Raw genomic sequence first — 8,639 nt, 5'->3', positions numbered from 1 at the left:
TCTTGAATTTCTGCCTGTCCTTGTAATGTAATGAATATATATATACTATACCTTTAAATAAGTAGTCGCAGCTTCTCTTGGTGTGCATGTTGGTAGAGCAATCCCCATGCACCAGCGCTGTAATAAAGGAAATGCCTGCTTCACATAACTCATTGACATGTCAAGATACTTCTTGTCAGTTTTCTTGGCTTCACATGAGACTTAACACATACAAATCTACGGGGCCTGATGACTTGCATTCCAGGCTCCTGAAGGAACTGAGTGATGTGGTTGCCAAGCCATTCTCTGTCATATTTTAAAAGTCATGGCTGACAGGCAAAATCTCTGGTGACTGGAAGAAAGGAAACATTGCTCCCATTTATTTTGGATGTCATATCCAAGCAAGTGGAAGTAAATAAGTTTATCAGGAGTTGTCAACATGGATTCACCAAGTGGAGTGCACCCTCAGCAAATTTTTTGATGATACAAAGCAGGGAGGAGTGGGTGATGCATCAGAAGGCAGTGCTGCCTTTCAGCAAGATCTGAACAGACTGGAAAGTTGGGTGGAGATGAACCTTATGAGGTTCAACAAGGGAAATTGTATGGTCCTACACCTGGAAAGGAATAACTACATGTATTAACCCAGCATAGATTTGTAGCTACTACAGAACCTACACTTTCTTAGTAAAAGTTGTATTATATTTTCTTATTGTTCGTGTTTTTCAAAAGTTTACCTCTCTTTCTAAGTCTCCTTTTGACTTCATTCACTGTGATGAGATCTTCTGAAAATGTGTATATGTGTAAACATGCTTGTCTTGCCCATTACCAAGAATCTGGCCATGGTACCACTTTTGAGCTGAGCTCTCACATTTGAGTTCTGACTATGCTTATATTGCAGTAGTGTTGTACCCATGCCAGTGCTGATCATATTTCTCTTAATCTTGTCCCAGACCTACAGACTGCCCTCACCCCAGATTACTGTGGATGTCCTGGACGTGGCCAGACCCTGCAAATTTTTATTTCTATATGATATGGACATGACCTCCCTTATTGACTTTGGATCCATCTGGATGTCCTGGCTGATGGCCAGCCTACCCTGCTACCTATTTGGGACGGGCTTCTGGCTGGGGAGGCCCTGATCTCCTGACCTCCACGAGAACCCACTGTGACTCTCAGCCCATGGTCCAAGAGAGCAAGTCCTGTTGACAACAAAGATCTTCCACATGGTCTGTGAGAACAAGATGATATCACAACAACGATGTAGAAGAAGGTTGGTATCTAAATAAAAGAAATGTGGTGTATATGTGATTATGTGGTTTTTTTTTTTTAAAGCAAGCGTTGATAAATACTAAAAGGAAACACATAACTGAGTTAAAGTAGATAATTAATACACCCAGATATTGAGAGAAAAATCTAGATTAAAGATTCCCTTTTCTATAATCTCAGTTAAGGTTGAATGACCTACTCAAAAATTGTGTTCTGTGATACTTCACTTCCTGTTTGGAACACTTTATTATACAGATTATTAAGTGTATATTCTTCTAGATAAAGTAACTATTTTTTAGCTATGAGTTGTTTATATTTTGAAGTATTTCCTCTTTTCATTTTAGTTAGACATTTAAGATAGGCCTGAGATTGAGCTATCAATGGAGGTTTGGTTAAAATAGGAGTATCTGTTCTAGAAATAACTGATTTATCCTTTCACTTGTTTCTTCTAGAAGGCTAGTTATTATTACAATTATAACTTCAATGTGATTTTGGCATTTGTGTTTTAAATTTTTAGTTAGAATGAGTGTCTTATATTTTGTTAATACCACATTTCTTACTTTTGAAATGTAAATGTCCATTATTTATAAGCCTCTTGAATCTATTATTCACTGAATGCAAAATTTTAAAATAATGAATAATAAGAGAATAACCTGACCTCTTGAATAAAATAGTGGTTTTCCTACAGTACCTAGAGTCTGTTTTATTTATGCCCTAGAATAGTGTTTTACGAATGACACTCATTAGTTGTCTTGATAATTTTTTAAAAGGATTAGATAGTTATTCCTAAATCTATCTTTTGGATCTTGACTAATTTTTGAAAAGTGAGATTCAGAATGGCTTCAAAAAGCCCAAAGATTCATTTGCTGATTATTTTTTTCTTTAAATACAATATGGTTAAGGAGTTTTCCACATAGGACATTTGGAAAAAGAATAACCGTATACTTAAAGTAAGGAATAACAGAATTAGTAACAGTGAGTATTCCAAATCAGTACGATTTGTTCATAGTCTGTGAGTCCAAAACAGCATGCCTTTGTTTTCAGACTAAATATATTAGTTCTGAGTCCAAAACTAGTCCAAATAGTTACATTAAAACAAGTGAAATAGAAAGACAGTTGAATAGTTACCTATAGATAGGGCAGTCTCTGTGTATATCTGTAAAAGTTGGAGTTGAATTACTAGTTTCTTTTCCAGAGTAAATTTGTACCGATGTGAATACCAGCTGGAAACCTGGTACTATTTGGAGAGCTGAAAACAACTTCAGATATGACTGCTACTTCAAAAACAATGTCTAACACCATTAATCTCATGAAAGAATCTCTTGCAAAGTTCCTGAAGAATTTTGTATTATCAAGATGACATAATCCACATCAGTTAGGAACTGAGAATTCTGTGAATTGACTGACTTGTTTCTTCTGAGCTTTCCCCTTTTCCTCTTTGAATAACTGCAAATAACTTGGAAAATATATATGCGTATTTCCTGTGCAAATCCAGAAAATCACTATCATTTCCACACTGTTCTTTGAACTCTTTCCATATGCTTGCCAGTGAGCAATTATGCTATAAAAATTTGTGAAGGACAATGACTCACCACTTTCAAATTTCAGGCACATAGTAAAATCACCTCCTGCACAGTGAGCATAACTATGCTCCCTTCAGGCAAAACAAAAAAGAAACTCACTGAGGATAAGACATACCATCAGAAGCGTATAATGCAGAGAAAGCTCATCTTACATTCAAGATGACTCTCACATTATTCTGAGTTGTCAGTAACGTTTCCATCAGTTATTACAGAGAAAAGTAAGTCTTCTACATATAATCAACTTTTTGTTTATTATAATTTTATTTTTCTCTGATTCCATAAAAAACATCATCAAACTAACTGTGTATTCTGAATATTCATGTGAATTTGTGTGATTAGTTTAGGAACTGTTCTTCTATCACTCACTATACATAAAAATTGAAAACTTTTAAAGTGATTTAAATTTTCTAAATCTTCTACCTCCTAAATACTCAGTACACTTTATGGAGTCTCTGTGCAGCGGTTTGATATTCAGTAGTATTCAGCACTGAGAATTCCACTGTAGACTGAGCATTTGAAAACCTAGCAACTTTATTTGACTCACAGTTGAGAGCCAAAATCCCAAAGTGACTACCCAATAATTACTCAACAAAAAGTCCTTGTCATTTTCTGACTTAAAAAAACCCTAAACTATTACAGAAATTTTGGAATTATGTATCACTGAGATGAGTGCTTTTATTTAATTATGCATTTTCATTTGATAGAATACATGTGAACACCATTGGGATTATGGCAGGTTTTCAGATTATGTATTTGAATTATTTAAACATATTTAATCCACCTTTCTCTAATTGATGCAACTAAAAGAAACCAAATAAAATCATATCTGATTTTAAAAATAGCCAGCATACAACAAGGGAAAGCAATGCAAACATTCCTGGTGCTTTCATTGAAGCAGTTGGTAGCATTGTATTCATATTAAAGTAACCACACAGATGAGAAAGAATTGCATCCTGTCTCACTCCTGCGAGTATTTTCTTATCCCATTTGGTACACCTGTGGTTGGTATATGTCCCAGTTAGCACTTTTTAACACATCATGTGCTAAGGAAAGAAAAGGAGTGCAAGAATAGCTCAGCAAGCAGCTACTGCCTGAGAATGAAAGCTTTCGTGCAGTGTGAATCAAAGATTACATTGTTAGGTTCACAGTTGATACGAAGTTCAAAAGCAAGAATCCTATATTTTATATAATGAATTTTCAAATATGTTAGTACTTATGTAGATAGTGAATCCTGGTCAGATATTACAAAGATGAAGACTAAAGAAAAACAGTAAGGTAAGCAAGGTGGGGTTATTTATCACTGTTGTTAAATTTATGTTCTTAAAAAAAGACATTGCAGAATACTATGAAATCAGCAGGTGTAAGATTTGCTTGAGAAAATGTGCTGCACTGCATTTGGTTCCTATGTGATATTGCTTTACATCATTATGAAATGAACTCAGACCATCAAGCTTGTTTCAATTCACCATTTATCATTAGATGCTACAGAAAAAATTGCAACAGTTCAATCTATTTTTACCACATCTCCCACACAATTTATTTGTATTAATTTGTATAATTTGTCTTTATATTTTTTAACACATCATCTCTCAACTCAAATTCAGAACATTAGAGAATAATTGAATTCAAATTAAGATAAATGAAATTTTTAAATAATAATAACACAGGTCATTTGAATCTACTCTCATAACAACAAATCCTTTTAAGGTCCCCAAAGCAAAATTAGTGCTGTCTAGTATGCACAGGGGGCAGAGGGAGGGTAGAGACTAATTCAAAGTGAATTAATCTGCAGTTCATTAGCAAACACTAATGTTGCTTTTGGGAATGAGGAAATTAGCAGGATTATAATTATAAGCAACAAGTGTCTTCATAAACATCTAATTGCTTGTCAAAGATGTGCAATATACTACGTAAGGCTGTTAGGTAGAATAGCTGCATACCATAAACCATGTTTTCAGCTGAGCAACAGTTTTTGTTTATGATGTAATACTTCCTGAAAAGACATTACAGTGACCAAAACAATTTCACATGTGCCAGCAGGCCTGGCAAATTGTAATAAGAAATGAATTAAGGCACATCTTCTTTCTTTATCTTTGCAGGTTTGGCATCCTAGCATGCAGCTGTGGCCAGATACCACTATCAGCTGAGTCCTCTGGTAAGAAAATAAACCCACATTAGTCACTGAGGGAAGAAGTTCAAAGAGAAGTTCTCATGCATTAAGCCAACTGGGGTTGTGTGTGTCCAGAAACATGCAGACAGAGAAGTGAAAAAGAGAGAGACAAGCCCATTGTCAGTAAGTCATTTTCTTTAGTAGTAGCAAAGAGATTAGCTGCCAAGGGAATCAACTTAGATAATGACTCCTACGGGGGCTTGTTAGGTTATACAGCAGACTTCCTGCAAAAAGCTTGAATAACAAAAAATCCTGGCAGGCAGAAATCATTATGATGCCTGTGGTTACTCTAACTGTTCTCTTCTAACAGGGTCACCTGATGGAATAGTATAAAGAGCATCAAGAGGACTTAAGAGAGCTATGTTGCCTAGAAACTGACTGAGCCTTTTCATGGAGGAAAAATTTCTACACTCAAAACTCTTCAAAGTCTTTTTTGTTTCAAGAACTTCACAGAATGTATTTTGCATTCTGATTCCAAAGGGTTCTGTGGACACTACAGGAGATCAGTTTTTTGCAAAACTCACTTGATACAAATTTCATGAATGCAAAATGCATTGATTCCAGAAAGTCTTATGTGAAAGCCTTGAAAGAGAAATATTTTTACATGTATTTTAAGCCTGTTCTAAATTTGATTTGCACATTCTGCCTCATTTTTGTTGTTTGTCAGTTTAAAATTTGCAATGATTAAGCCATTAGCAAGATGTCAGGAGTGACACTCAAATATGCAAACAGAGTAATAGTTTTTGTAGCTACATAGATCTAGATTAGTGACTGTTGTGTTCCTTCTAAATGTGCTCTTGACAGAATTCTCAGGCAACAGCAAATATAAAATAGCCCATTTAAAAAAAAAAAACATAATAATGTAAAGAAGTACATTCTGAAACAAAATCCAGAAAGTAAATATTTAGATATTCTTTTCTATTTGTTTTTATCTCTATAGGGACCACAGAGAATGAGGACAGAAAAATTAGCAAAAATGAACTGCCTTCTTCTGTTTTAGCCTCTAATGCTTTTGAGCCAGTTCCTGAAGTATATATGTTCTCATATATCTTACACAGAACATGTGAACTTCATATGTAGTGGAGTTTGCCCCATTTTCCTTTTCTTTCATTGAACAGAATTTGCAAAGCCTGATAAGTAGCATTCAGACTATAACAGCAAGCCACAGACAGATAGGAGAGGCTTCCGTGTATAGATGTAATAGTATCTTCAAAGACATATTGTTAAATAACAGCATCTCATAAATCCTCTGCTTCAAAAGAACACTGTGGTACAATCAGATTCAAAGTCCTCTTTGCATTTAGCATTTGTGACTGAATCATCTTAAGAGTATCTGGACACTGTTATTTAAAGGCAATTCACCCTTCGTTTGTAGCCTTGGTATACTTCATGTATTATCATTATTTCCCTCTGAATCAATCTTGACTGAACGGGATACTAAGAATTTTAAAAGAGCATTCATATTCTCACTTTCCTAAATTTTTATACTATAACATGCAGCTCAAAGCTGAGTACCGAAGTCATTCCTAAGCAACCAAAACTTGATCCATTAACCAAAATTTTCTGTTCTATCTCTCCTGTCTTGTCCCACTCAACGGGTTTTGAGGGAGGTGAATCTTTTTCTATCTCCTGAGTTGCATTTCCCCTAGTCAGCAAGGGATCACTGCCACGACAGAGACATCCAAGACTCAGAGGAACAATACACATTTGTTTACTGAGAGCTTTCTTAACAACAGCTACTTGGAGGTAAAATTGGCTAATTACCATTAATAAGCATTACAGGTAAGAATGTTTTAGGCAATGGCTACTACGAAGAGTAAAAGAATAAAAGAAGATAAAGAGGAAAGATAGAAAATGGGGAAAGAGAGACAGACAGATACATAAATACAGCAAAGCAAGGTGATTCACCACTCCTAGATTCAGTGACATCTTGATGTCAGGTGCTGATCTTCAGTGGTGGTGGGTCATTGGAGGTTGTGTGATCAGTTGACGATGACTAACAGCAATAGTAAAAACTCTTATTTATAGTCCCAAGTGGTCCAGTCAGCTCTTTTGGAGTGGCAGCTCCTGACTTTGGTATCTCAGCAGGAACTCCTTCGTTCCCATCTCCCAGGCCTTGCAAATTTAAGTCAGCAGATAAGAGGAGGCAGCGAGATTCTATCCTGTCTTCACAGGATACAGTGGTATCACCTCCCAGTTTCCTCTACCAAGCTGGAGTTATTTGGTCACAGGCCAAGTCTTCAGCAAATGAACACTCCCCCATTTTGAAGGCAAACAGCTCCAAAGAAATGCTTTCAAATGTAAAATTGTCCACAAAGTGATGCTGATTGCATCATGTTGATTTGAGATGCTCCTTACCAGTCACAGACATCTCAAATGTATAAATTTTGAATAGTAGCCTTTCTCTCTTTTTAGCTCAACAAAATAGATAACATTTTTTTGCATATATAATGTGCATGGCTGGTTGAAAAATATTTAAGACACTTGGTAAATAGGAGAAATAATGTTCATTTAGAAAATCAACAGAACTTTCAAGTTTCAACTTAAGTCTCAGGGTTATATGGCAGATTACAAGGGAGATTTCCTCTTCAGTAACCAAGAAGACTAATCTGACAAAACAAAACACATCACTACTTTAGAATCTAATTGTGGCATTGTAGTGTGTTGTTGTTGTTGTTTGTTTTCATAAGAAAAAAAAGAAATATTTCAATAATAATTCACTTCAAATATTAATTGCCAGAGAAGATATTTAAATATTTGTTATTTGATCCACTTCTGCACTGTCTCAAGAAAATTGCACAGCAAATCTGGATTCCCTGTTTGATGCCAGATATATAAATCACTGTGAAAACAACACTACATTAAAGATTTTGAAAACTTAGTTTTTCATATCATATGATCTGTCAACATGGCTTCAGGTTTAAGTGTAGGTTTTTTTTTTTTTTAAATGTGATTGATAAATCATAGGTCATGGCTATTGTGGCTAATATGGGGTATAAAAAGGAGCATAAATTGTTACGGACAAAATTTTAATACACAACTGAATATGCTAGAGAATATGCCTAGTTTGTACTTGTGCTGACTGGGATTGTGCATAAAATTTGGATAAGCTGTGCATACAGATGACAAGAGGGAAAACCTGCGTGTACAACTTCTATATCAACATGCATGAAGGTAACAAAAATTTTCATGGAAGACTGAAGAATATTCAAGGTTAAAAGCGGAGGGTGGATTTTGGTATTGTTAATAATATGATATTTTGATTTCCCATGACCAAATATGGTCTCTATGACTTGTTTCTATTCATCCATTATTTATATTATTACAATGTTAGGTGATTACCAAAAGTAATCAATTATTAAGTGATTCGTGTATTACATGAAGGACCTGAAATATCTTGTTAGTTGTTAATCATTTTGTTCTTAAATAGAATTGCATTTTTCCATTGTTGTTTAGAACACTCAGTAGTATATTAGATAAAAACAACAGAAGTTGGCCCAACGGCAAGTTCAGAGATATAGGATAAACTTTCTGTAAAACCTTTCAGCTTGTTTAGAAAACAACCTTCATAAATTATAATAAAGGGAAAGAGGAAATGAGCAGAATGGAAAAGGACAGCAGCAACGATACACTTAGCAGAA

The 8,639-nt window shown here is 35.0% G+C and overlaps 1 long non-coding RNA gene across 1 annotated transcript; it reads left to right on the top strand.

Moving 5' to 3' along the window:
- LOC110401764 lies at positions 3,909-7,799 on the top strand. Its single transcript, XR_002440582.1, has 3 exons — positions 3,909-4,103; positions 4,928-4,983; positions 5,309-7,799. It is a non-coding gene; the product is annotated as an uncharacterized LOC110401764 (long non-coding RNA).

This window comes from Numida meleagris, chromosome 6 (genome assembly GCF_002078875.1).
Source record: "Numida meleagris isolate 19003 breed g44 Domestic line chromosome 6, NumMel1.0, whole genome shotgun sequence".
Taxonomy (NCBI): domain Eukaryota; kingdom Metazoa; phylum Chordata; class Aves; order Galliformes; family Numididae; genus Numida; species Numida meleagris.
The sequence above is the reverse complement of the archived record's forward strand: the minus strand, read 5'-3'. Positions and strand labels throughout refer to the sequence as shown.